This window comes from Artibeus jamaicensis, unplaced genomic scaffold (genome assembly GCF_021234435.1).
Source record: "Artibeus jamaicensis isolate MK-2021 breed Jamaican fruit bat unplaced genomic scaffold, CSHL_Jam_final contig_61, whole genome shotgun sequence".
Classification (NCBI taxonomy): domain Eukaryota; kingdom Metazoa; phylum Chordata; class Mammalia; order Chiroptera; family Phyllostomidae; genus Artibeus; species Artibeus jamaicensis.
In genome coordinates, this window is record NW_026521906.1 from 2149823 (window position 1) to 2177432 (window position 27610).

General features: G+C 37.9%; 1 protein-coding gene across 2 annotated transcripts in view; it reads left to right on the forward strand.

The window, feature by feature from the left end:
• Positions 1 to 27610, forward strand: part of CNTNAP5 (contactin associated protein family member 5) — a 1122001-nt gene that overhangs the window by 824089 nt on the left and 270302 nt on the right. The gene's annotated exons all lie outside the window — the stretch shown is intronic.

The following is a 27610-nucleotide window of genomic DNA, read 5'->3' on the forward strand; positions in this document are numbered from 1 at the left end:
CATATCTCTGTTTTAATCACTATGGGTCCCATTTCCAGAAGTGTCTTTCTCATTCAATGCTGCTGGTAACATTTTGTTTCTTTCCCAGGTCTGCATTCTCTGTGAGTCCCAATCTGATTCATGGGGACTGAATTACTGTTTGCTCTTTCTATTCACTTATTATCTAGTTAATAATTTCTTTGTATTAAATATCCACATTTGTTATAACCAGTTGCATAGCAAGATCTGATATAAAGTAGTATTTATTTTTCAGTTTTTTTTAAGTTATCAGAACCTAGATATGCATTTATAAAGCATTAAATAATTACTTTTGAATAGACAGTTTCTCCAGAACTTCTCTTAGGAAAGTCACCAGTGAGCTCCATGATTGCCAAATTCTGTGGTGATTCTGGGGATTATTTCTTGATTTAGCCACATTTTGACCAGATGATCACTTCCTCTTCTTTAAAATACATACTTTGCTTGACTTCTAAGATGCCATACTCTCCAGCTCACACCTCCCTACCTGACTGCTTTCACTGTCTTCTTGTTTTTCTTTTCTCCTCACACCTAAATGAAGTTACCAGTGAGGGTTTTAATTCCACCATATGACAAAGACTCTTAATTTAGATGCCCAGCAAAGATTCATTTTCTGAATTTGAGATTGACAAGCCTGCCTGCCTAACTGGTGTCTCTTTCATCTTTCTCTCTCTTTCTCTCTTTCTTCCTTCCTTTCTTCCTTCCTTCCTTCCTTCCTTCCTTCCTTCCTTCCTTCCTTCCTTCCTTCCTTCCTTCCTTCCTTCTTTCCTTCCTTCCTTCCTCATTTTATGAAAAGGAATTATTTACTCAAAAGTTATACAGATTTAGGTATAATAACTTAATGTCTTCATTAAAATCCCAAGTCCCTTAAAACATCCACAAACACAAATGGTCCTTCTTTCCCCACTTTTCCCAGTCCAAGGTACCATATCTCAGGAAAAGGATAGGGATTCATGGCTCTGGTAGTCCCCAGTTCTTCCCAGTAATCCGTGCTCAGCTGGCAGGCCTCCCTTGGTTCCCAGCACCATCAGCTGTGTCACCTCTGTGATCACCAATTAATACAAAACCACATGTGGCTCCTTTCTCATGGCCCACCATCAAGCATCCTTTCACCCCTTTTCTACTTGCAGTGTCTCTTGTGCATTCTTAAAAACTGCTAAGAGAGAGTTCTGCATCATGGCTACATCTTGCTCTCCTGTTTCCTAAACTGAGTGGCAAAGAGAGCCCCAAAGCATGATCTTTCAATATCCAAGAATAATTTTCTCATTTTCTTTCTTTACATTTATGCCCCCAGCATTCTTTCCCAGCATTCTTGATCAGATGCTCAGACCATGAGACCTTGGAGAAATTCTTAATTCCTCTTTTTCCCTGCTTTCTCATAACATGTTTTTTTTCTTTCAATTACAGTTTACATTCAATGTTAATGTATATTAGTTTCAAATGTACAATATACTTGTTAGACAACCATGTGTTTTATAGAGTGGTCCCTCAACATTTCAAGTACTCACCCTGTACCATACATAGTTATTACAATATTAACTACTATATTCCCTATGCTTTAATTTACACCTCTGTGACTATTTTGTTATTACTAACTTTACCTTTTAATCTTTTCACTTTTCTTATCTATTCCCCCCAATGACCTCCCCTCTGTCAACCACTCATAACATTATTAATCCTGCTGTCTATAGTCAAAACATATCCAGTAATTAACCACTCTAACCACCATCTTTGTCACTCTTCAGGCTCAAGATGCATCATCTACCATTTGGATTATTACAAATGACAATTAAATGAATTTTCTTGCTCCCTTTCATTACATTCTTGTTTTTTTCTCTACATAGAAGCTGGTGTGTATTTCTTCCTGATATCAATGATTCAGTGTCTCCTCATCTCACTTAAATCAAGGCTGGTGACTTTTCAGGCCTTCAATATTCTAGACCCACTTGATCTCTCTCTCTCTTTAGCAATACCTGTTATTTTCTTTTTCATTCCCCAATTATAGCTATTCTATGAGTTGTGAAGTGATGTCCCACTATAGTTCTGATTTGCATTTGTTTAATAATCAATGATTTCAATGTAACACAATTTTTGTCTCAAAGAACATAAGCGTAAAAAGCAGCAATTCTGCATCAATGCATCAAATTTGCTTAGAAGCTGAGCTTGTGAGTTTACATCAATGTCATAGTCTTTCTGAGCCACAGTTTCCTCATTTGTAAAATTAGATTGTTATGATTATTAAAGAAAAACATTCCTGGGAGGTCTCTCACCAAATGAACTATGTGCTAATTTCAATTGCTAATAAGTGAGGCATAGACAAATTTAAATGGTAGCTGTTTTAGTGTTGGCTGGATAGCTCAGTTGGTTGTAATGTCATCCCATGCATCAAAAGGTTGTGGGTTCTCTTCACAGTCGGGGCACACACCCAGGCTCTGTGTTCTATCCTTGGTCGGGGCAAGCACAGGAGACAACCAATCAATGTTTCTTCTCACATTAATGTTTCATTCCTTCTCTCTCACCATTCCTCTCTCTTTAAAATCAATAATCCTCCTGGTGAGGATTTAAAAAATGGTAGCTATTTTAAGGAACAATGAGCTTATTAGTAATAATTACCATGCCATCTTAGTTGAAAATTTGGAGTACGCAGTGCTAAAGCACTATATCATCTTTAAAAGATATGCGCTGGATGATATGGCTCAGTAGACTGAGCACTGGCCTGCAAAGTAAAGGGTCACTGGTTCAGTTCCCAGTCAGGGCACACGCCTGGGTTGCAGGCCAGGTCCCCAGTATGGGGCATGCAAGAGGCAACCACACATTGAAGTTCCTCTCCCTCTCTTTCTGTCTTCCCCTCTGTCTAAAAAAATTAATAAACAAAAACTAAAAAAAAAATGACATGCGCTCTGAATGAGTTTTCTTGATATATGCTATTTAATTAATGGGGATTATATGAATAATGATGATTAAAATAAATACCTAATTAAGAATCCAGAGTTCCTGATAGGGTAGTAGTAATACAATGATACAATCAATGTATAAGATTAGTTTAATTTTTTTGTCTTTTATCCTGATTTCCTAAAGGTCTGTCCAGAAAGTATCTAGCTGTGTAATATGAAAAATAGAGGCATTTATTGAAGAAGATACAAGATACAAGAAACATTGTCCAAAAGATAATGAAACCTCAGTCCCCTGCAAAGTAGGCACCTTGGGACCTCACACAGTTCTTCCAGTTGCCATGTATTTTGAGCTGCTGCTGTATTTCCCTCAAGCTCATCAATGGTCTGAAATCTCTTCCCTTTCAAAGCTGATTATAATTTTGGGAAAAGCCAGAAGTCACAGGACACAAAATTTGGGCTGGAGGGGGGCTGAGTCAACTGGGTGATTTGCTGTTTTGCCATAAAACTCTGAATGATATGTGATCCTTAAGTGGATGCATTGTCATAATGAAGCTGACAGTCACCAGTTGCCCATAACTGTGGCCTTCTGAATTATTTGAATAAGTCCTGTGGAGGAATACTCAAGCTTAATGCAAAATTCAATACAGATTTGTTGCTTTACTAGCTCAGTCATTTTGAATATGACAGCCACATGAGTACACATGCTTACTTAACAGGATCTACTGCCCTCATTGACTAGTACAGTGAAGTGATCACTGCTCACAGATGCCCATTTCAGTCCACTCTCTTTGACTGTCAGGTTACATTAATGTCACACAAACCCATTCTCATTGTATTAACAATTGTTAGACTTTTTCCAGACAGATCTCATATATCAGCTAACTAATGTTTCCTTAAGTGCTCAAATATTAGGGTACATGGTAATATTTCCAATAGGCTTTGCTTTAGGGGAACCGTTCAGGAAAAAAATGATAGCTATTTTAAGACACAACACAATGACTAGAGAGGGATTTGTTTTTGCAGCCCAATTGCTTTTGCAGCCTGGTGGCTTGTTTTGGCCCAAAGAGGCCAAAGGACTGCCTCCTGCTTTCACACCAGAAGTAAGAGTCCAAAGGATGGGCCCTCCCTTGCTCTATAAAAAATAACTGCTCCCCTGCTGCCCAGAATTTGGAGATTAACTCCTCTGGGTCTGCGCGCGTAAAATAAACTTTCACTCCGTACACCCAAAAGCATCTGAGTTGTTTTCTGTAACATTTTTGGATCCCTGACAGGGAAAGACACTCACGTGAGCAGTCCTTTTTTGCCTCTGGTGATGGGGAGAAGGGGGAGCGACCCAGAGGGAGCCCGGCAGCCGAAGGAAAGTGCGTGTCCCAGTGATTTCGGGTCCTGGACACCCCGGGCTCTGTGGAAGTAATCCTCCAGACTGCTCTTCAACCCAGGCAGGTGGGGTGCAGACTGGAACTAACTGGACCTGAGAAGGCGCCAATTGGTAAGTGCCCCAGGGACCAGAGCCCAAGACCAGCCCAACACTTGCAGTGGAAGGAGAGACTGATCACCTCTCAGGCAGGCAATTAACCATAAGACCACTGGAGACCAATTGATTGGCCATCTGGAAGGGGAAACGTATCCCCACCGGCAGTCCTACTTGGCCAACCCTTATGTGTTTGTTGGTGCGTTTGTAGGAGTGACTGTGTTTGTGGCTCCACGGGTGAAAAACCTACGAAGAACCCCCCCCCCCCGCGCTTAATTTTCAAAGGAGAGACAGAGGAAGAGCCACCTGTTGGTCTGCCTCCCTTATATGCTCTGGAAACTCTTGGCCAGACCCAGGGAAGCAAAGACCCTCGTCTGAGACCTAGATTCTGGCCCCTGCCGGTCTCTGGCAGAGTAGAGACCCTGTTCAAAGGAGTCAGCCTCTCTAAAATATGCCCCAGTATGACAGAGTAGTTGCCCAGCAAGTTTGTAGGCAGTGATCACCCCCCACCCCCGCTGGAGGGACAGGAGACAGCCGAGGCCTGCCTGGCCCCCTGCGCCTGGTCCTGCTAAATGGGTCGCCAAGGAGACAAGCAGGGCTACCCCAGCCAAGCCCGCTTGATTGAGCCAGGAGTGAGCTGTGAAAACCTGGGCCCGTGCTGGCGGCCCCAGCAATGGGTCCTTTAGGAAACCAGATACTTCCAGGGAGCAGGGAGCCACCAGATTGCCTAAGCAGAGGAACCAAGAGTAAAAAAAATGATAGATAAATTTAGATAAGTAGAAATATGTATAAAGGATGTGAAAGTTTTAAACCTGGAGTAAAGGAAAACTCAACTACTTGTTTTCTGGTTTCGTGGGAAAAGAGCAAATTTCTCACATGTGGTTTTGTTTCCAATCAGAAACTTGTATTGTAAGACCTAGGAAAGGTCACCTGTAGCTGGATGGGGAGAATGCCTTTGCCACCTGGGGCCCAGGAAGGGGCTTCAGCCTGAGGCAAAGCAGCATGTCTCTGCCATGACACTGGGCCTGAAGGAGCATGTCTCTGCGAGGCACCAGTAGATGCATTGGTGCAAGAAAATGCCTCTACCTGTATGTTGTTTTGGAACTCTGTATTTTGGATTTTGCTCTGTATCTGCTCTGAAAAGGAAAAAGAAAGAGCCCACTGGCAGGCGACAAAGACCAGGGTTACAGGTGCCTACAGTCCTGAGCCTAGCTGGCTTAGACCCAGACCAGACTGCCACAGGGCTTCAGAAACTCTCCCACTCCCCTCAGAGAGGCCCTGGCCAGACATCTAAAATCATTCACTGAGAAGGAGACTGACCCAGTGTTACTGCGGTGTGTAGATGACCTCCTTCCAGCTGCACCAACTGGGTGCTGGTAGGGCCTCGCCAGCTGTTTGAACTGCTAATCAAGACAGGGTACCTGGTGTCCTTAAAGAAGGGGCACAAATCAAAACAGAGTAGGCACACTGCATACTGACCCCAGAGCTCTGGAAAAGTAGAGCGCATGAACTGGACTCTCAGAGAAACTCTGGCTAAGTTACACCAGGAGACTAGACTGCCTTGGACTGATTTGCTGCCGCTGGCACTACTTGGAATTAGGAATGCCCCTAACCCTCAGTCCATACCTTGTATGAATTAGTCTTTAGGAAACCTCCTCCCATCCTCAGAATAGATAAAGGGGGACCCCAGACAGCAGGAACTCCTGTGGTAACTTTGCCTTCTGGGGAGATGAGGCCCACTATGGCTTCTCCCGCCCTGCAAGTGGGAGAAGTCTCCACCAGATTCACAGCCTCTGCAAGTGGGCTCTGCTCACCAGCTGCACCAGGGGCTTTGGGGGCCTCCGGGGCTTCCTTCACTCTGGAAACTGGAGCCAGAGCCTCTAGGTTGCCAACACAGATGGGTGGAACCATCGTCGGGGTGCTGACATTTTGGGTAAAATAGATGAGCCACATGAACGCCCCACCATGAAAGACAGAGCATTCATGGGCATTGCCATCTTGGAACTGACTAAGGCTTCTTTTCAGATTATGAGCTGTATGCTGCTGCTGTGTGGACACTGCAGCAGTCAGGTTCTCTCTGTAACTGGTTCTGATAGGAATAGCTGTATTTTCAAAGGTCATGAACTGAGGTCCAAGTCTGACCATCTGATTTATAGGGTGTTTGCCAGGTCTAAGCTTCAGAAAGGTAAAAATGTCCCTGAAAATCTAGGTACTTTTAGTAGAAGATGCCTATAGTGTTAGGGACTTCTAGCTGCCAGATACTGAGTTTAAGTACAGTCCTTCTCAGTGTGGAAAAAGAACAGGGATTAAAAGTAAATTATGGATTAATCTGGATAGGTAAAAAGGCTATAGAAAGTTTGTGAATATTGCAGAAAGTCTGTGGGGAGTTATAAAAATAAATGGAAATGTGAAAGTTTTGGAAAGAAATTATGTGGTGTTAGTAATAGAAGGTATAGGCATGGAGATGCATCTTGATGGGTATTAGAAGGAAAAAGATTTTCCTTCAAGCTTTGTGTTTTTCTCCCTACCTGATCCCTCCAGAATTTGGAATTCTGAAGGATAAATGATGATGTAAGGTTTATTTTCACAAAACCAATAAGATCAGTCATTAATAGTGGTTTTGTTAACCAGGACTTTGACTGGCATGTCATGCCTGAAGGAGGCATGTATGGGTTCTGGTCATTACCAGGAAGCTCAGAGGAACTGGGATTGACCTGTGAAGCTAGGAAAAGCCCCTAAGAAAAGCCTGGTACTTTGGTTGGTTGTGCTGTTCCAGCCAGCCTTTCCAGGGAAGGAATGAAGGTTGCTTTCCTGAAAGATGGCTAAAAAGGAACCTGTAGGCACAATAGAGGCCCAAGGATTTGAGTGAAATGACTGGTACAGGCAAAGCCAGATGACAGATGTGTGGTTCTGCTTCTGTGCCCTGAGGGGCGGACTGAGAAGTCAATCTGAAGGTTCCGTGTGTGAGTTCCAGCAAAGCAGACTTAAAGATCATAAGTAATCTAGGCTGCTCTTGGTGTGTTTATTCAAACAAATAGGAAGGACACAGGGATGAGAACTAAGGGGGGTGGAAATGGGAGAGAGGTGGGGAGCAAGGGGTGGGGGAGGCTGGGAAGGGAAAAATAGACAAAAAACTGTACTTGAAAAATAATTAAATAAAAATAATTTTTTAAAAAAGAACCATATACTAAGTCAAAATATTCTCATTTCTTTTTATATTTTTTCACAACCACAATTTTTCATTGTGATTTAATAAAGTATCTTCAGTACTTTTTCAGTTTTAAAATGTAATAAAAATATCTAAATGCTCTTGAAAAAAATAAAAAATAATAAAACAACTTTGCTGGGTAAAAAAAAAAAACACAAAAAACAAATGAACAGTCGAAATCAAAAGTGGGACCCAAAGTAGTCCCTGTAATAACAGTAAAGGTGATCTTAAGGAGAAAAACTGTAGTTCAAGGAAAATCACTATGCTCAGTATTGGACATCAGAATGGCTCAGCTAACTGTCTTAAAAAGTTTATTTTCATTTAAGAGTTGAAACCAGATTTTTGATGTCACCGAAGATGTACAATTTACAGGTGCAAAGGACCTGTTAATTTGCCACTGTTAAAGTCATTGCAGGAAGGACCTTGCAATGGAATGTCTTCCCAAAAGAGTCTCACAGGCACAGTGACTGGTTTGGGGATTATTGTGTAAATTAACCTCTGTGTTCTTCTGTTTTCAAAGGGCGTATGCCTATGACCTGCCTATGCCTGTAGATGACTAGTTACAATATAAGCCTCACTTAAGGAGCCCATCTTTGTCATCGCCCCCTGAGACTGGTTTGATTGAACTAAGTAGTTAAGTTGATAAAGGGTTGAGGCAGTCTCTGGGCTTCACTTTAGAACTGATTTTCCCTTTTCTGTCTTGATAGCTTAGACAGAAAGGGCTCAGAAATCTGGAAGGAGGGAAATCCTAATGTATTCCCCTCAGCCCAAGTGAAGTATAGTGGGCCACAAAAGTCTTGGATAGGTGTAGCATGCCTTACACACCTTCCACTAGATAAGCTATTCTTTACTGGAGTTCCTGCCTTTGTCATTTAATATTAATGATTTAATTGTGCTTCCAATTTCTTGCCTAATCTGTCACCTCCAGAATATGACCTGACCAGGATGCCAACAGTCCAGTAATGCAAGCCTTTGAACACCAAGCCTGCGACTTCCTGGTGACAGCCAACTGACCAGGACCCTGTAAGGTCCTTCTCCTTGCAGGAAGGACTCCCTCCATGCTGCACCCCCTTCTTCTTTCAGGGTATCCCTGACACAAGTGTAGGTAGGATGTTGTCCATGTCCAGCCAGAAGTAGTTATAAGAAGATGAGACCTTCGTCCATTGTCCTGTATATGATTCCAGAAGGAGAAAGAAATCTCAGAACCCCTCCCTAATAGTAAATCACAGGAGGAGAAAAATGATGAGGGAAGAAAGCTCATTAATGCTCTGAATCCAGGGAAAAGGGGGGGGGTGGGCGGTATGTTCCTAGGAGAGAAATGTTGCCACTATGTAAATCAGTCAGAGATCATAGCAAAGAAAGTTAAAGGAATCAAAGAGAATATAAACTGCCGCACCAAAAAGCCAGAAAGTTAGAATTAGAGAACTGGGGAATAAACTCTTAAGCCTGGCTCCAGCAGTTGCTCCCCTTTCTGGGACCCCTAATCATCATTTTCTGAGGCCTGAGTTTTGGCCCCTGTATACTACAGACCATAGTCCAGAGTCTAGAGGCCACAATGACTCACAGAACAACAGCCAAGATCCTGTCCCTTCAGAGACATCATTATCAGAAGATACCCCAAGATTATAGGCCAGCCTTATAGTGATGCTAGACCAGCTAACAGTGCTGTCAAGCATCAAAGGGGAGAATGTTGGTGAAAATTGATAGCCATTTTAAGACACAACACAGTGACTAGAGAGTGATTTGTTTTTGCAGCCCAGTGGCTTTCTTTTGGCTTCTCTGGACTACTTATGGTCTGCACGCCAGAGATAATGCTCTGCTTTCTGCTTCTGTAACTGCCTCCTGTTTTCACGCCAGAAGTAAGGGTCCAAAGGATGGGTCCTCCCTTACTCTATAAAAATAACTGTTGCCTTAATACCCAGTGCCAAGAATTTGGAGACTGACTCTTCTGGAACCACACACATAAAATAAACTTCCATTCCGTACACCCAAAAGCAGCTGAGTTGTTTTCTGTAACAGAACTGCTTGTATATAAAAGGAGTTATCTACCAGGATAATGAAAACATTATTCACTGTTTTAATACTTACAACATACTAAAAACAACCAGGGTAATTATTTTGTGCACTAGATAATTTTATTATCACATATACTTTTTTTTAATAGAGAAGCACTTAATGCACTGGGAGAATCAGGAATTTCTGTACTCTGACAGCTAAAAAGGGAAAAGTAGAGATTTGAACTTGGGTTTTCCCCCTGATTTTAAAGCTCTAAAATATTTTCTCAGTGATGAGGTGCTTGTTTTTTGTTTTTTTTTTTACAGTTTTAAAATATATTTAACATACTGCAAAATTTTCCCATCCAAGAACTATAGTTTGTGGTTTGGGGTATATTCATAGAGTTACAAACATCATCACTGTCTAATTTTAGAGTACTTTTAACATCCCCCATAAACATCCCCTACATATTCTGATTCTAGCTTGCAACCTGCCTTGTTTCTTACAATGCCAGAACCCCAGACAAATACTATCTAATTCTGAATTTTGTATTTTTCTATTGTAGGCATTTCACATAAGTGTCATCATATAATACATGATCTTTTTAAACTACATATGTTTACTTAACATAATAATTTTAAAATTCATCCTGTAGTAGCAGGTATCAGTATATCATCTCTGCTATTATTAATTAATATTCCACTATATGAATGGAAGACATTTTGTTTATCCATTCATCAGTTTATGGGCATTTTAAGTTGTGTCAGTGTTTTTGTCTACTGTGAACAGTGCTGCTATAAACATGTATATACAATTTTGTGTAGAAATAGTTTTTATTTCTTATGGGTACATAACTTAGAGTGGAATAACTCTTGTCAGATATATAATTTGAAAATATTTTCTCCCATTCTGTGACACGACTTTTCACCTTAATGGCATATATCTTTTGATGCTATTTTTTAAAATTTTGATGAAATTTACCTATGTTACTCTTCCGTAACTTGTGTTCTTACTGTTATATGTAGGAAACCATTACTCCCTCAAGTCTAAAAGATTTATTTGTATAATTTCTTTTAGAACTTTTATATTTTTAGCTCTTAAATTTATATATAGATTCATTTTGAGTTAGTGTTTTTATTATGATATAAGGTAGGTTCTCATCTTCATTGTTTTGCTTATAATATACAATTAACCCACCACCATTTGTTTAGAAGACTAATCTTTAGCATTAAATGGTCTTGACTGACAGTGTGCAAAGGGGAGAGGGGAGGAAATTTCAGGGGAAAAAGAAGAGGGTTTACAGGAACAAGTATAAAAGACACATGGACAAAAACTAGGGGCGGTGGAAATGGGAGGGAGGTGGGGAAGGCTGGGTGGGTGGGCTGGGATGGAAGTAAAAGACAGAAAACTGTACTTGAACAACAATTAAAATAAAAATAAAATAAATAAATAAATGGTCTTGGGACTTATGAACAAGATGGAAGTGTAGGTAGATACACTTTGCCTCCTCACACAACCAAAAGGACAACAAATTTAAAAACAAAAAAAATAACCAAAACTGCTAGAAAGTCAAACTTTATAAAAGTCCCACAACCAAGGAGTTAAAGAAGAAACATTCACCCAGACCAGTAGGAGGGGTGGAGATAGGTAGCCTGGGTGGAGAAGACTTGCAGCAAGGTGGCAGCTGAAGGCCAGGATGGACAAGATGGTGGCTGTCAAGTGGGTAGTCCCAGATTTGTGCACATATTAACTGGGAGGAACAACAGGGAGGAAGACAGATGATGCAACCCAGGGATCCAGTGTGGTGAAATAAAGCCTCAAAGCTTCTGAATGAAAAAGCCTGTGGGGATTAAGGCAGCAGGAGAAACTGGCAACAGTATCACAGAAGAGTTCATTGGAGAGACCCACAGGGTCCTAGAATGCACACAAAACCACCCACCCAGGAATCAGCAACACAAGGGTCCAATTTCCTTTTGAGTAGTGAAGGAACTGGCTGAAAGCCACCCAAGAGCTGAGCAAGCAGCATTGTTCCCTCTTGGATGCCTCCCCCACATACAGTGCCACAACAGAATGACATGAATTGCCTGGCCCTGGTGAATACCTAAGGCTCTGATCCTTACTACATAACAGGTGCACTGAGACAAAAATACATGGCCCAGAGGAAAGAACAGATCAAAGCTCCTGAAAAAGTACAACTAAGTGATGAAGAGATAGCCAGCTTATCAGATGGGGAGTTCAAAACACTGGTAATCAAGATGCTAACAGAAATGGTTGAATATGGTTGCAAAATAGAGGAAAAAGTGAAGGCTATAAAAAGTGAAATAAAGGGAACCAACAGTGGCAAAAGGAAACTGGGACTTAAATCAATGGTTTGGAGCAGAAAAAAAGAAATAAATGTTCAATCAAAACAGAACAAAGAAACAAAAGTTCAAAAAATGAGGAGAGGCTTAAGAACCTCCTGGGTAACTTTAAATATTCCACTATCTGAATCATAGTGATGCCAGAAGGAGCAGAGGAAGAGAAGGAAATTGAAAAATTATTTGAGAACATAATGAAGGAGAATTTCCTTAATCTGGAAGGAAATAGACTTCCAGGAAGTCCAGGAAGCACAGAGTTTCAAAGAAGTTGGACCCAAGGAAGAACAAACTGAGGCACACCATAATTACATTACTTGAGGTTAAAGATAATGAGAGAATCTTAAAAGAAGCAAGAGAAATGGAAAGAGTTACCTGCAAAAGAGTTCCCAGAAGACTATCAGCTGATTTCTCAAAAGAAATCCTGCAGGCAAGAAGGAACTGGAAAGAAGTATTCAAAGTCATAAAAGGCAAGGACCTACATCCAAGATTATTCTATCCAACAAAGCTATCATTTAGAGTGGAAGGGCAGATAAAGTGCTTCCCAGATAAGGTCAAGTTAAAAAAGTTCATCATCTCCAAGCCCTTGTTCTGTGAAGTGTTAAAGGTACTTATTTAAGAAAATAAAAAATATGAACAGTAAAAACAACAATCAACAACCAAACCTAAAAAAAAACAAAAATGACCTAAGCAAACAACTAAAATAGGAACAGAATCACAGAAATGGAGATCACTTGGAGGGTTATCACTGTGGGGAGGAGGAAAAGTTACAGGGAATAGGAATCATAAATAATAGGCATAAAATAGGGGGAGGTTAAGAATAGTGTGGGAAATGGAGAAGCCAAAGACCTTATATGTATGACCCATAGACATGAACTAAGGTTGGGGGGTATAGAGAGGAGGGGAATAAAGGGGAGAACTGATGGGAGAAAAAAATGGGACAACTGTAATAGCATCATCAGTAAAATATACTTTAAAATAAATAAATGATCTTGGCACATTTGTTAAAAATTATTTGATGACAAATGTGAGGATTTCTGGACTTGTATCACTATGTGTTACATTGATGTACTTGTCTGTTTTTATTCCAATATAATACTGTTTCAATTATTATAGTGCTGCATCAGGTTGTTATTGAAAAATATGCTTCCTATAACTTAATTTTTGTCAAAATTGTTTTGGCTATTCTAGGTCCTTTGCATTTCCATGTGAATTTTAGGTTTCATATGATATGCCAATTTCTGCAAAGAAAAAATGATTTTATAAGGATTGATTTGATTTGTAGATCAGTTGGAGAGTATTGTCTTCTTCCCAAATTTGTCTTCTGATCAATAAACGTGGAATGTCTTATCTATTTGTTAGAGGTCCTTTAATTTGTTTCCACAATGCTGTTTAGTGTAGAAATTTTACAGTACTTATATTAAATGTATTTGTTGCTATTTTATTTTTAGGCTATTATTAATATTTACTTATTTTGTTTTGATGTATATATCTATATATTAATTTTTTACTATACTCTTCCCATAATTTTACTTTTGGACTGTTCATTGCTAGCATATGAAATACAATTAGATCTTGTATTTTGACATATTCTTTAAAAATTTTTTTCAAAGATATTATTTAACTATTTTTAGACAGGGGGCAATGGATGAAGAAAGAGAGGGAAACATCAATGTGTGGTTGCCTCTTGAGTGTCTCTTACTGGGGACCTGGCCTGAAACCTACCTTGACTGAGAATAGAAACTGCAACCATTTGGTTTGCAGGCTGACACTCAATCCACTGAGCTACACCAGCCAGGGAGTATTCTGACACATTCTTGAAATCATTTATTAATTCTAAACATTTGCACTGGATTTCTTAGGATCTTCTATACACAAAATTATGTCATCTACAGTGAAAGTTTTAATTTAATTGGATGAAGTTTCTTCCCCTGCTTAATTTCCCTGGCTGGAATCTCTAATGTAGTTAATTAGAAATAACAAGAGAGAACATTCTTGACATGTTCCTGATTTTAGGAGGACAGTGTTCAGCCTTTCTCCACCATGTATACCATAGACTGTAGGTGTTTCATAAGTATTCTTCATAAGTTTAGAAAGTTTTCTTGTAATCTTAGTTTTTTTTAATCATAAAAGTATGCTGGTTTTTGCATAGTGTTTTCTCTCATTTTATTGAGATGATCAAATAGTTTTTGTTTTTATTTTATTAATATGCATTTTTATATATAGCAGCAATAATTTGTTATATTTTAATCCTTTTTTACAAGTTTGTTGATTTTTCTTTGCTAGTATTTTGTGAATATTTTTGCATCAATATTCATCAGTGATATTAATCTATATAATTTATTTGTATGGTTTCAGTATCACAGTAACAATGGCCTTATAGAACAGATGGAGAAGTGTCCCCTCTTCTATTTTCTGTTTCTTGGAAAAGTCTTAGAAGGATTGACATTATTTTTAAACACTTGGTACAAATCATCATTGAAGTTGTTTGAGCCAGTGCTTTTGTGTGTGTGTTGATAGCGAGTGCTTATATTATATTAGTGATTCAATCACTCTACTTATAAGCCTATTCAAATTTTATATTTCTACTTAAGTCAGTTTCAGCAGCTTATTTGGCTTTTTAAAAAAATTATCTGGGCTGTTTAATCTGTTTCTGTACAATTTTTTCATAGTAGTCTACTATTACCCTATATATTTCTGTAAATTCAGTAGTATTATTCCTTATAACATTTCTGATTTTAGTAATTTTAGATTTTTCAGTCTTTTACGCTTAGTATAGCTAAAGTTTTGTCAAGCATTAATATTTTCAAAAAATTGTTTTGTCTTATTGATTTTCTGCATTTTTCTATTATTTATCTAATTTATTCATGCTCTTTTAAAAAATTAATTTCATACTTTTTTATTGTTTATGCTGTTAACGCTTGTCACAATTTTCTCCCTCTACCTCCCTCCATGCTCTAATATTTATTATTTTTCTACTAAATTTTGGTTTACTTCACTCTTTTGTTCACTGACATAGTTTAAAATATTTTATTGTTATTTATAACAGTTGCCCCATTTTTCCCCCATTGCTTGGTCCTGCCCTACCCACCACCCCTCTCCCACATTCAATCTTTCACACCCTGTTGTCATTGTCCATGAGTTCTTTATACATATTCCTTGACTTGACCCTTCCCTTTCTTTCCCCCATGATCTCCTCCTCCCCTCTAGTCCCTGTCAGTTTGTTCTTTATTTCCATGTCTCTGGTTATATTTTGTTTGCTTTTTTGTTTTGTTGATTAGGTTCTACTTATAGGAAAGATCATATGGCATTTGTTTTTTTACCACCTGGCTTATTTTACATATCATATTCCCCTCCAGTTCTACCCATGTTGTTGTTGAGTGTAGGAGTTCTTTCTTTTTGCTGTGTAGTGTTTTATTATGTAAATGTACCAGTTTTTTTAATCCACTCATTTACTAATGGACATTTAGGTTATAGCCAGCACTTAGCTATTGTAAATAATGTTACTATGAACATTGGGGTGCATAGGTTCTTTTGAATTGATAATTCAAGATTCTTAGGGTATGATTGCAGGGGTGGGATCACTGGATCAAAAGTCAGTTATATCTTTAATTTTTTGAGGAAATTCCATACTGTTTTCCACAGTGGCTGCGCCAGTCTCCATTTCCACCAAAAGTGTACTAGGGCTCCCTTTTTTCCACAACCTTGTCAGCACTTGCTGTTCGCTGATTTGTTTATGATGGCTGTTCTGACCTGTGTGAAGTGGCATCTCATTGTGATTTTAATTTGCATTTTTCTGATGGCTAGTGATGTTGAGTATTCTTTCATATGTCTATATGCCCTCTGTATGTCCTCCTTGGAGAAGTGTTTGTTCAGGTCCTTTGCCAATTTTTAAATTGGATTGTTTTTCTCCCTGGTGTTGAGGTATTTGAGTTCTTTATATATTTTGCAGATCCAACCCTTGTCTGAGGTATCATTGGCAAATATATTTTCCCATGCGGTTGGTTCCCTTTTAATTTTATTGATATTTTCTTTAGCTGTGCAAAAGCTTTTTAATTATTCTCATTTTTATTATTGAGTCCTCTTATATCCCCCTCTCACCAGCAATATAATAGAAAGTTATTTCTTTTTCAAATTATTTGTCATTTAGGGATGTATTGCTTAATTTCTACTTATTAATGACCTTTCCCTAGTTTAACTGTTGATTTTTTATTTAAATTTAAGATCTTTGGATGACACACTTTCTATATTAATATTATTTAGTCTTGTTACTTACTACCATATAATCCATCCTGGAGAATGTTTTCTATGTGATTATGTATTCTGGGTAGATTATGTATTTTGCCATTATTGTTTGGATTGGTCTCTGATGTTTATTAGGTTTAGTTAATGTATAGTTTTATGTAAGCCTTCTGTTTGCTTGTTGATTTTCTACATAGTCTGTTCAGTATTAACATAGGATATTGAATTTCCTAACTCTTATTATGAAGTAGTTTATTTACTGTTTATTTTCAACATATCTCTGTCTTTGAATATATCATGTGTGTTTGATAGGTAGCATATATTTTGATCACAACTTTTTATGTCTACTCTCCCACTTCAGTTTCTATTGCTGCCTTTTAATTAGGCCATTTAATTTATTTATTTCTAAATTAATTACTAATATAATATTTGTATTTGTTTTATGTAACATATTTCCCTGATATTTAATATCTATATTTTAATAGGTATTTTCTAGTTTTACTTTTAAAGTTCATGTGACATTTTTCTTATTATACTGAGTTAATTTCTTATTATCCAGGGTACTTATGACTCATTTAAAACACTCTAGTTTAAAATAATGCTAACTTCATTTCAATAGCATACAATACTGTGCTACAAAATACCTTTATTCTCACTTTCCTCATTTGTATCACCACTGCAATACAAACTGAATATTTATATACAGTGTGGGGCAAAAATAGATTTACAATTGTGAGTATGCAAAACCCAGAGTTTATTCTTGTTGTTATTTATTATTTATTGTATTATTTTCCATATAAACAACTTTCCATATGACAAACCTACTTTTGTCATCCCTGTAAGATAGGCTCCTCTTCATTGTTTTATATATTTGCTCTATTGGTATATTGTTTTTTTTAAGATTTTATTTATTTATCTTCAGAGGGGAAGGAAAGGAGAGAAGGAGAGAATATCAGTGTATGGCTGCCTCTCATGAGTCCCCTGCTGGGAACTGGCCTGCAACCCAGGCATGTGCCCTGACTGGGAATCAAACCACGATCGTGTGGTTCCCAGGCCCACGCTCAATCCACTGAACTACACCAGCCAGGGCTGTTTTCATACTGTATTTTAATTATTTACACATGGATTCCTTTATTTCTTTGAACATATTTATAAAATTTTATTTGAAGTATTTGTCTAATGAGTCCAACATTTGGGCTTCATTATGAACCATTTTTATTGACTGCTTTTTTTGGTTCATATCTTGTGATTTTTCTCATAAATTGGACATCTTAGATAATGTAAGAACTTTGAAATTTAGATCTCCCCTCCTCATATTTTATGTTGCTGTTTTGTTGTCACTGATGATGTTTGTTCAGTGATTTTACTTGAGTAATTCTGAAAATCTGTGCTCCTTTTATTCTTTGTATTGCCACTGAGGTTTCTGCTCAGCTAGCATTGTTTATGGCTAATGATTGGATAGCTTTCCTCGCATGCCCAAAACTAATAAGTATTCCAGGTTTTGCTGAGAAGCTTTGAGTGTGTGGTGGGACATTACTTCCTTGTCAGCAGTTCCCAACTCTGCCTTCATTTTTACTTCCTGCTTATGCAAATACATAAAGTCAGTCAAATGAGAGAAATTGTGACCTTTTTAGGTCTTCTCAGAGCATGTGCACAGCCCTGCACATGGGATATTCTTTTATACCCTGGATTCTTGGATATATGCTTATGCTTTCAAAGCCCCCATTGATGACATCTTTTCCCCAGTTCTTTCACATTCTAATCAGCCTCTTGTCAGTCCCAAATGGCATCATTATTTAGGTAGCTGAAATATGAAATAATCACCACCTATTGCTTTTAACAAATACCCTGAAGATAAGGATGATACAAAAGAGTTGAGCATTGAGTCAGGAAATATAGTGACATTTGGGTGGAACTTTTCAGTGGACTTTCATATGATAATACCAATTTGTGTCACAAACAAATTTGGTTATACCTCTGGAAGCCAGAGGTATAGCCAAATTCATTCTTCTCCCTTGAAGGGCTGTTATGTCACTATAGTTTGTGAAGCTGGTAAATTTGGGGGCTGCCCTTGTGTTGGAGAAAGGGATGGAAATAGGGAAAATTAGAACACTATAGAACTTGCATTTTACTTAGATTCAGTAGTTTTTTCTCAAATGTTCCTCACATAATTGCAAGCCTTTGTTTATTTTCCAGAGTTTTGAAAAAATATTTTGACAATGTTCTCATTGCTTTTATAGGGAATCAGGTTTTAGAGATCCTTCCTCCACCATTGTGGAAGTACTTCCCTACAATGAAGGTTTTGAACTTTGTGTGAGACTTGATGCTCAATTAGGCTTATTAAATGCCTTACCCTTTTAAATTAAAATCATTTCAGAGTTTACAAAATAGTCATCTATGATGATCTTCATAGCATCTGCATGAAGAAGAGAGGGCAGCTATTTTTTTAACCTCCATTGTACAAGTGAGGAAACACACCGAGGAGCTTTCCTTAAATCATTGATCAAAATAAGTGACACAGCTCAGCCTGGAACCCAGGATACTGCTTAAATTTCCATTTTTAATTGTTTTTCTTCAGGGCAAATCAAGATGAATTTCTTTCCTAATTTTTTGGGTATGTGGCCTTTTAACATGCTCAAGTGGTTCAAAATCAATCCAACTCTGCAGCTGGCTCCCCCTCTCTCTAATCTCTCCATAGTTCATGGACACATTAGTTTCTACAGTTTTCTAAATTTAAACTAGTGGACATTTTATCTTATCTTTAAGTGGGCCTCCAGAAAAATATTATTCATGGCAGATTCCTTCAAGGTTCTTTGTCAAATTTTCTCATTTGTAGTAGGGCCAGCCTAACCATTCTTTTTCCTTTAAGATTGATCTTAAATAGTATACCTTCTGAGAAGGGTGTTTGGGTTCCCCAGACAGGTCAGATTTTTCCCTTCCTCAGCTCTACACTATCCTGTACTTTTCTCTGTAGAAACACTCTTTTGCAATATAGTATTTCTATCTTCACTTTATTGATCTGAGTCAGTGACAAAGGTAGCACTTCTAGAAAAGCAAAGAATGACTTATTGTTCCTATACATATGCTTCTGCCCCCACAAAACCTGACACATAGTGGGGTCCTGTAAACATTTTCCAAATGACTTATACTCATCTTACCAGTCATCAGACACAGGTTCTAGAGTGCCTTCTCTGGTAAGGGTTCTTGAGACCAGTAGTTTCATATTTACGAAGTCAAAAACATAGGTCCCTTCAAGAGCACTTTCTATTGGCTGTTTTTATTTTTTAACCTGATTTCCTAGGGGCTATACCTGAATCAGTATAATTTAGTGGTCAACCAATAATTAATCAGATGTCATTAAATACATTGCATATATACCACTCTGACGAGGGCCTCTATGTAAAAAAGCATACTATTGAACTTTAGGCACCTTACAAACAGCCTTGGCCATTACTACCTACTTGCACAGGGCCTCAAGGTCAACTATTTGCAAGTGTCTAGTTTCTCTCCTTTCCCAGGTATTTTCACATTCTTACCAATGAAAGGAGCCTTTGAGATAATCAGGGATATATAAGAGCTATTTAAAGTCTCTACAGTCTTTCAGTTCTCCCTGATTCCCCATTAAATTCCACTAAGCTGTTGTTTGTTCCAGCTGATATCACAACCTTAAGCAGATGAGATGCTGCCAGCACTCTTCTTCTTCTTCTTTTTTTTTTTTTGGGTAATGTCCTGGAGTTGACCTTTCCCCCCCTACCCATCTGAGCTGGAACTCAATTAAATAGTCACCCCACTGTGAAAGCAGAGATTTCTCAGGGAAATTCGAGTTTCAACAAAATGTTGACTGTTCTCTGATGATGGTGCTTTCAGTTCTAGATTGGCCCATGGTCTGGAAGATTGCAAGCTTGTAGTTACCTGGCTTCTGAGAGGGGGAGGGAGAGAAAACCAGAACATCACATACCTTCCTCAGGAAGAACATCACCTGTGGTCCTGAGCTTCAGCAGTTTCACTCGAATGGGGAATGGGTGATTTTCAGTTGGTTCTGTGGCTCAGGTTAAATACCAGAGTTCTGAAATAGTTGATTATAATTGTTTTCTCTGTACTATGTTGTTTTAGACAGAAAGTGAGTTCATGAAGGTCCTCACTTTGCCATTTCAGAAAAGGTTCTGATTTTATAATTTTGAACTTTGAGAATGTGAGTTAGGCTTGGAATGAATGCTACTAGCTACAGAAAATTATGTTGTCTAATTAGAGATGTAAAACATAGGATATACGTGATTTAGATATTTAAGAAAGCAAAATGTTTCAATCAGTCTGTAAATATTTACTTACAACTGTAGTGGTCATAATAAATTTTCACATCTATTTAAAATGATTTTATAGGATTTTGCTGTTGCATTTGGTGATAATGGTAGTGGTGGCATGTGTGTATAAGAATGTATGTATGTTTGGGGTTTTTGTCTTAACTCGAGAACACATTATTGGGGTAAAATCAACTATTTTCCAAAGCTGAGAGCAATAGTCTGGGTGTTTCTTCTAGCTAATCTAAATACTTAAAGAGTGTCTATAAGCAGAGTGTGACTAAGTTATAAATATCAACTTTTGGGGACCAGTGTGCCCCCATTCTTTTCCAAACATGATGTAGGTGGCACCATAGACTGGCCCTTTAAGGAAGAAACTCTACTAAGCATCTTCTAATAATTTTACTGTTTATTTTTCTGTTTTGTTAATCACCAGAAATAAAGGGACATTATCATCTTTGTTCATCTTAAATTCTGTCTACCATTGAATTCTGGACTCACTGTGTTATACAAATGCTATATTTGTTTTTCTACCATATTAATGATAAAAAAAAGAAAAGTTCCCTTGTCAATCCTCCTAAATATTAGGCAGCTCACATTTGTTGATCGACAAATCCCCTTGCCTTTGTAATTGACTAATAATTTTATCTATACAATGCCACTGAGGAGGTAGTAAATTCATGAAATTCCACCTTGGAAAATTCATTTTTTCTCTTTGCACAAGGCTTGGAGATCCTTCTAGCCAGATGTGAAGGATGTTGTTTCAAAAAGATAAATTTTATCTTCCCTGAGACAGTCTATTTGCAAAATTAATAGGTAAATTAGCAAAGTGTAATGGCCCATTAGACTCACTGTCATAGTTTAGAGTCTGGCGGAGTTGGGAAAGGAAGCAAAGGCCAAATGGGTGAATAGAAGCTCCCTGAAATGACAGGGACCATCAATCTGTGGTGGAGACTTGTGGTCACTCAAAGGAAGCCTAAAAACTGCTATTAGCATGTGTCCCTCAGTGTTTCAACACACACTCATTAGTGGGGATCTTTGGGCTTGAAGACTACTGTCAGGATCTTAGTTACTAAATGTAGACCAAAATCACTGGATTAAGAAAAAACTGCCTGAGCCTGTTTCTACTAAATATTTCCTCATTTATTAAAAGAGTATCTATTTAATGCTCACAGTGTTGAATTTTTCACTCCTTACTTTCTACTGAGATCTGGATGTAGCAATTGCTTTCTACTTGGAGAACTAACTCTCTTATGTACACTGGAAATTACTGTCTTTCTACCCAAGAGACTATGTCCCACACTGGCTTAAAATATGGCCTTTGCAAAGAGACTGATTACTGTGTGACCTTAGGTAGGTTTTTTGTTTGTTTTACTTGTTTTGCTTCCTCTTTGAGGCTAACATTATTAGGTGAAAAGTGAGGATAATATTACCTTGTGAGATGGTTTTAGTTGTAGTGATTAAATAAAAACATTTATCCCAATATAACCATAGATAACTCTTATTGAACTCTTTGTATATGCCAGGCCAGATGTTAAGAGATTTACATAAATTATGCTGTTTAATTCTCACAACAAAACTGTGAAGTGTGGACTATTATTATGTATGTCTTACATTTGGAGAAACAAGTTTGAGAAGTAAAACAACTTGTCCAATTTCACTCAGCAAGTAAATGGCAGAGGATGACTTCAAAGCTATGCTGTCTGGCTCTAGAGCCTTGACTATTAATCACCAGGCATTACTGTACTTGGAAATAGTAGCACTCAACCAAAGCCAAATTTCCTTTGCTCTTATTCCACTTCCATCCTTCCTATCTGCCATAGGGATTAAAACTCTAGTTCAGTACTTTTCTAGCTAACTTCTGAGGCACACAGTCTTTAAAACTGGTTAACGAAACTCCTTGATCTTCAAAATGTAAATTAATTGAGAGCCAAGGTACACCTGGATGAAAATCTGCCCCTTGTGCTAATTTTAATTCCAGCTGTCAATGTTCAAGGGATTCATCTCCATTTTGTTTCTTATATAAACTAAAAAAGACACATTGTCTCCATTTTCCTATTTCAGATCTCATCTACTTCAGTATTTTGAAGGCTGTGCAGAAAAAATACTGCAAAATGGATCATGTCTGCTGACACTTTATTTGTTAGTACTCACATAGATCATCCCAATTACCTATAGAAATATTTTTGTCAAAGGCTAAGGAAGCTGATAAAAATTTTTTCTTTGTAGGTTATGAGTCTGAGTATCCTAGAATCTCTGTGTTGAAAGAAGAAGTCACATTTGGTGTTTGTGATGACTTGAGGTAGTGAAAACATTTTTACTGCCAACAAAAGTAGTTTTATGATATTCAGTCCTGAATCACTAAAATCTGGATTTTCAGTAGAGAAAATTGCACTGCATATAACTGAGATTTAAAAAACCAAACCAAATTAAACAAAAACATGTGCAATTCATTACCAGGGCAGTCTTCATTGGCAAGTTTGCTTATATAGTTAATGCCTTTAAAAAATCTAAAGACACTTGGCATCTAAAATAAGTGTGTGTATGTGTGCCCATGTAAATGAGTGTTCCTGTGAGGAAAAGGAAATGGCATATAAGTGAATGTTGAGCTGATAAGTGATATAAGTTCCAGAAGCCTGATATTATAATTGCTCTTAGAGTTTTCATTTTTTCTTTTGTTACCTTGTACTGTTTTTTACTTCTTGCTCTATAATTAACTTTTTATAGATTGAAGTCAGCTCCACAGTTACATTATGAGTAACATACTCTTGTTTTTGAAGCAATATGATGTCATGGGATGTTGGATCTGGGAGTTAAACATTGGTCCATCAACTATAAAGTTCACTATCACATAGCTCTGCAGAGAAAAGGATGGAAATTGGTAGAAACTCTACCGCTTTTGAACAGAGACAGCAGTGTCTGGCATGGGTAGTGGTGGGGGGTAGAATCAATTCAATATTTTATTTATTAATGGCTTCATAGCACTCAGCTAAGTGCTGGCAGTCTGAGAGAGGTACACAGATACTAAGATAGCACCTAATGCCTTTGTTTAAGAAACTTAATGTATCTTTTGGTGGAGTGGTATAGAAAAGGAGGTATAAACTGAAGAAGGATTTGAAGGAAAAATTGACACTTATGTGAACAGTGCAAGGCTAGAAGAAAAGTACTGTATGAAATTTTATAGAACTTTGAACTTGTGGGGGACTATGATTTAGTGAATGTATTAAAATATTCTCTGAGGGTGGATGACCTGCAGTGGGTGAGGACATGGTATAAATGGAGAGAGGGAGAGAGAGTAAGCTTTCTCATCACAAGTATGAAAAACTCCAAGTGAGACTAGAAAGATTTTACTCAACTAAGACCCAGTCAACATACAGAATTTTGAGAAATAAAATAATGATTTAAAACCACAACTTTTGGGTTGGTTGGTTGTGTATGAACCAATGGATGAATGAAGCAGTAGAACTTTGAAGCTTAGATAAAATTTGTAAAAGTAAATAGTAATTATAAACACCAGAAGTTATGAAAAATAATTTGATGTTTATTTTTCATAAAGTTATTTAAGATTATAAATTTAATCAGGACTGGCCAATATAATTGTCTACAATGGTGGAAATGTTCTACAGCTATACTGTCTGATACTGTGGCTATTTGCCCCATATGGTTATGGAGCACTTGAAATGTTGGGATTATACATAAAGAATTACACTTGTAATTTTATTTAAACTTAAATAAATAACCTCATGTAGCTACTATATTGTACAATATAACTCTATACTTTTGGAGTGAATAAATTTGAGTGGTGGATAACATAATTTCTGACTTTGGAATGCAGAAGTGGAGTTGAGGGGTTAGGAATTAGCTGACTTGGTCACTATGGCCCTTCTAGGTTTGGTATGTGACTAGTTAGATGACTTGGCATCAAATGGGAGTGGGAAGAATAGCAAACTTATCAAGCAATACTATATATTGCTATATCTGAAATGGTGGTACATAATGTGGTAATGCTCATTAACAATGCCAGCCCCATGCCAGCACTTCTTCTTTGTGAGGAGAACAAACACTGCACTATTAGAAGGACCCTGACTGATCTGGGTTCTGGTATAGTTTCTGGACACAGCTCTTCTTATTCTTTTTTTTTAAACATCATTCCTTTGAGTTGATACTTTTAAATTTATTTTGTTATATTGATTAACTACAGCTGTCTCTATTTCCCCCCTACCACTCTCTCCCACCCCCCCACCACACTCAATCCTACCCCTACTTTGGCTTTTTCCATCGGTCCTTTATACATGTTCCTTAATGACCTCACCCCTTTCTTTTCTCTGTTATCCCTGCCTCCCTCCCCTCTGGTTACTGTCAGGTTCTTCTTTATTTCAATATCTCTGGTTATATTTTGCTTGCTTGTTTGTTTTGTTGATTAGGTTCCACTTATAGGTGAGATCATATGGCTAACAATCTATCAGTTTACCTAGATGTCTATAAACTGAACATTTAACATTTACCTAGATGTCTGTAAACTGAACAATTAACATTTTCCATGTGATATATTTATATGGCACTGCTTTGGACGTTTCATTATGGTTCATGGGTTTCCTTTTCAACCAGAATTACATTTTTCTTAAGTTCCTCTCTCAAGTGCTTAGAGAATATTGATGTGAAAAGGTGGTTGATAATCACAGGAAGCAGTTTCTACATTCACAAAGAATGCTATTTTCTATGCATAGAAAATACTAAGAAACTTGTAAGTAATACACAGTAAGATCCCATTGAGTTATAAAGAGTCTGTAATTAAAAATAGCTATTTTCAGACCATTCAGAAGTTTCACCTAAGATGGAGGCTTAGATAGAAACCCTTCACTTCCTCGCACAACCAAAAGAAGGATAACAACTAATCTAAAATCAATAACACAATGGAATTCTATGCAGCAGAGAGAAAGAAGGAGCTACTACCCTTTGCAACAACATGGATGGAACTGGAAAGCATTATGCTGAGTGAAATAGGCCAGGCATTGAAGGACAAATACCATATGATCTCACCTTTGACAGGAAGCTAAACAATAAAACAAACAAGCAAACAGAATAAAAACAAAGACACTGAAATAGAGAACAAGGGGGCAGCGACCAGAGGGGAGAGGGAAGGGAATCTAAGGTGAAAAATGGGGAGGGATTTTGAGGAACAAGTATAAAAGACACAAGGATGAGGACTGAGGTGGAGGGAAATGGGAGGGAGGTGGGGAGATGGGGGGGGGGGGGGGGCTCAGATGGGAGAAATAGACAAAAAATGTACTTGAAAAGTAATTAAATAAAAATTTTAAAAAATAAAATCAATAAACAAGCAAAGCACTGGAAAATCAGACTGCATGGAACTCTGACAACTGAGGAATTAAAGAAATAGTCAACCAGACCAATTGGACTGATAAGGCGGACCTTTTGGGCTGACTCAGAAAAGTCACTGCAAGGCAGTTGAGGGGTGGGGCTGACTGCTGAGCATGGCAGAGCTGCACAGAAAGGACTGACTTAATGGAAAAACTGAGACTCAAAGGTGACTGTGGGCTAAGGCTGGGGTTGTCACAGTGGGAGATACTTCCAGTCGGACATGAGAGTCTGTTGGAAAGTGTGCGAGAAACATGCACGCAAAATGCATCATTCCCTTTCTGGCCCCTCCCCCACAGGCAGCCCAGAAGGTGCTTCTGGAAGCAAAGAGGGTTGACCTGCCTGGGTAAATACCTCAGGCCCCCACCCCCTTACAACTTATCAGGTGAGCCAAGGCAAAAAAAATATGGCTGAAATGACAGAATACAGCAAAACTTCAGAACTAAGATGAGGAGATTGCAAACCTATCTGATGGAGAATTTAAAGCCCTGGTAATCAAAATGCTCACAGAACTGATTGAGCTTGGTCAAAAAATGAAAGGACAAATGAAATATACCAACAATTAAATAAAGCAAAAATATTCAAGGAACCAACAGTGAGAAGAAGGAAACCAGGATTCAAAGCAATGATTTAGGACAAAAGAAAAAAATAAACCTCCCACTGGACCAGAATGAAGAAACAAGAATCAAAAAAAGTGAAGAGAATTGTCCCAGGATTGTCCCAGGATTCTCTGGGACAACCTGAAAAGTTTCAATATCCAAATTATAGGGATAAAAGAAGGAGAAGAATGACAGCAAGAAATTGAAAACTTATTTGGACAAATAATGAAGAAAAACTTCCCCAGTCTGGTGAAGAAAATAGACTTCTCGGAAGTCCAGGAAGCTCAGAGAGTCCCAAAGAAGTTGGACCCAAAGAGGAACACACCAAGGCACATCATCATTAAGTTACCCAAGATTAAAGACAAAGAGAAAACAGCAACAAGAGAAAAGGAGGCAGTTACCTACAAAGGAGTTCCCATAAGGCTATAAGCTGATTTCTCAAAAGAAACCTTACAGGCAAGAAAGCACTGGAAAGAAGTATTTGAAGTAATGAAAGGCCAAGACCTACATCCAAGATTGCTCTGTCCAGCAAAGCTATCATTTAGAATGGAAGGGCAGGTAAAGTGCTTCCCAGATAAAGTCAAGTTAAAGGAGTTTATCATGACCAAACCTTTATTATATGAAACATTAAAGAAACTTATCTAAGAAAAAGACGATTAAAAGTTTGAACAGTAAAATGACAACAAACCCCCAACTATTAACAGATGAACCTAAAAGAAAAGGAAAACAATGAAAACAAAAACTAAGCGAACAGCCAGAACAGGAACAGAATCATAGAAATGGATATCACATGGAGGGATTTCAGTGTGGAGGGGGAAGGGAGGAATGGAGAGGAAAGGTACGAAGAAGAAGAAGCATAATTGGTAGGCATAAAATAGATGGGGAAAGATAAAAATGGTATAGGAAACAGAAAACTCAAGGAACTTATATGTACAACCCATAGTGGGGAATGCTGAAGGGTGGGGTTGCAGGGTGGAGGGGGGTAAAAGGGAAAAAAAAGGGAAAACTATAATGGCATAATCAATAAAAAACACTTAATAGCTATTTTCTCTTACAGCATTTATTATCTTCAGCAAATCTACTTCTGAATTAATGAATATAGAGAATTATGAATAGATACTAAGAACCATTTACATATAATTGAAGTATTAGAAT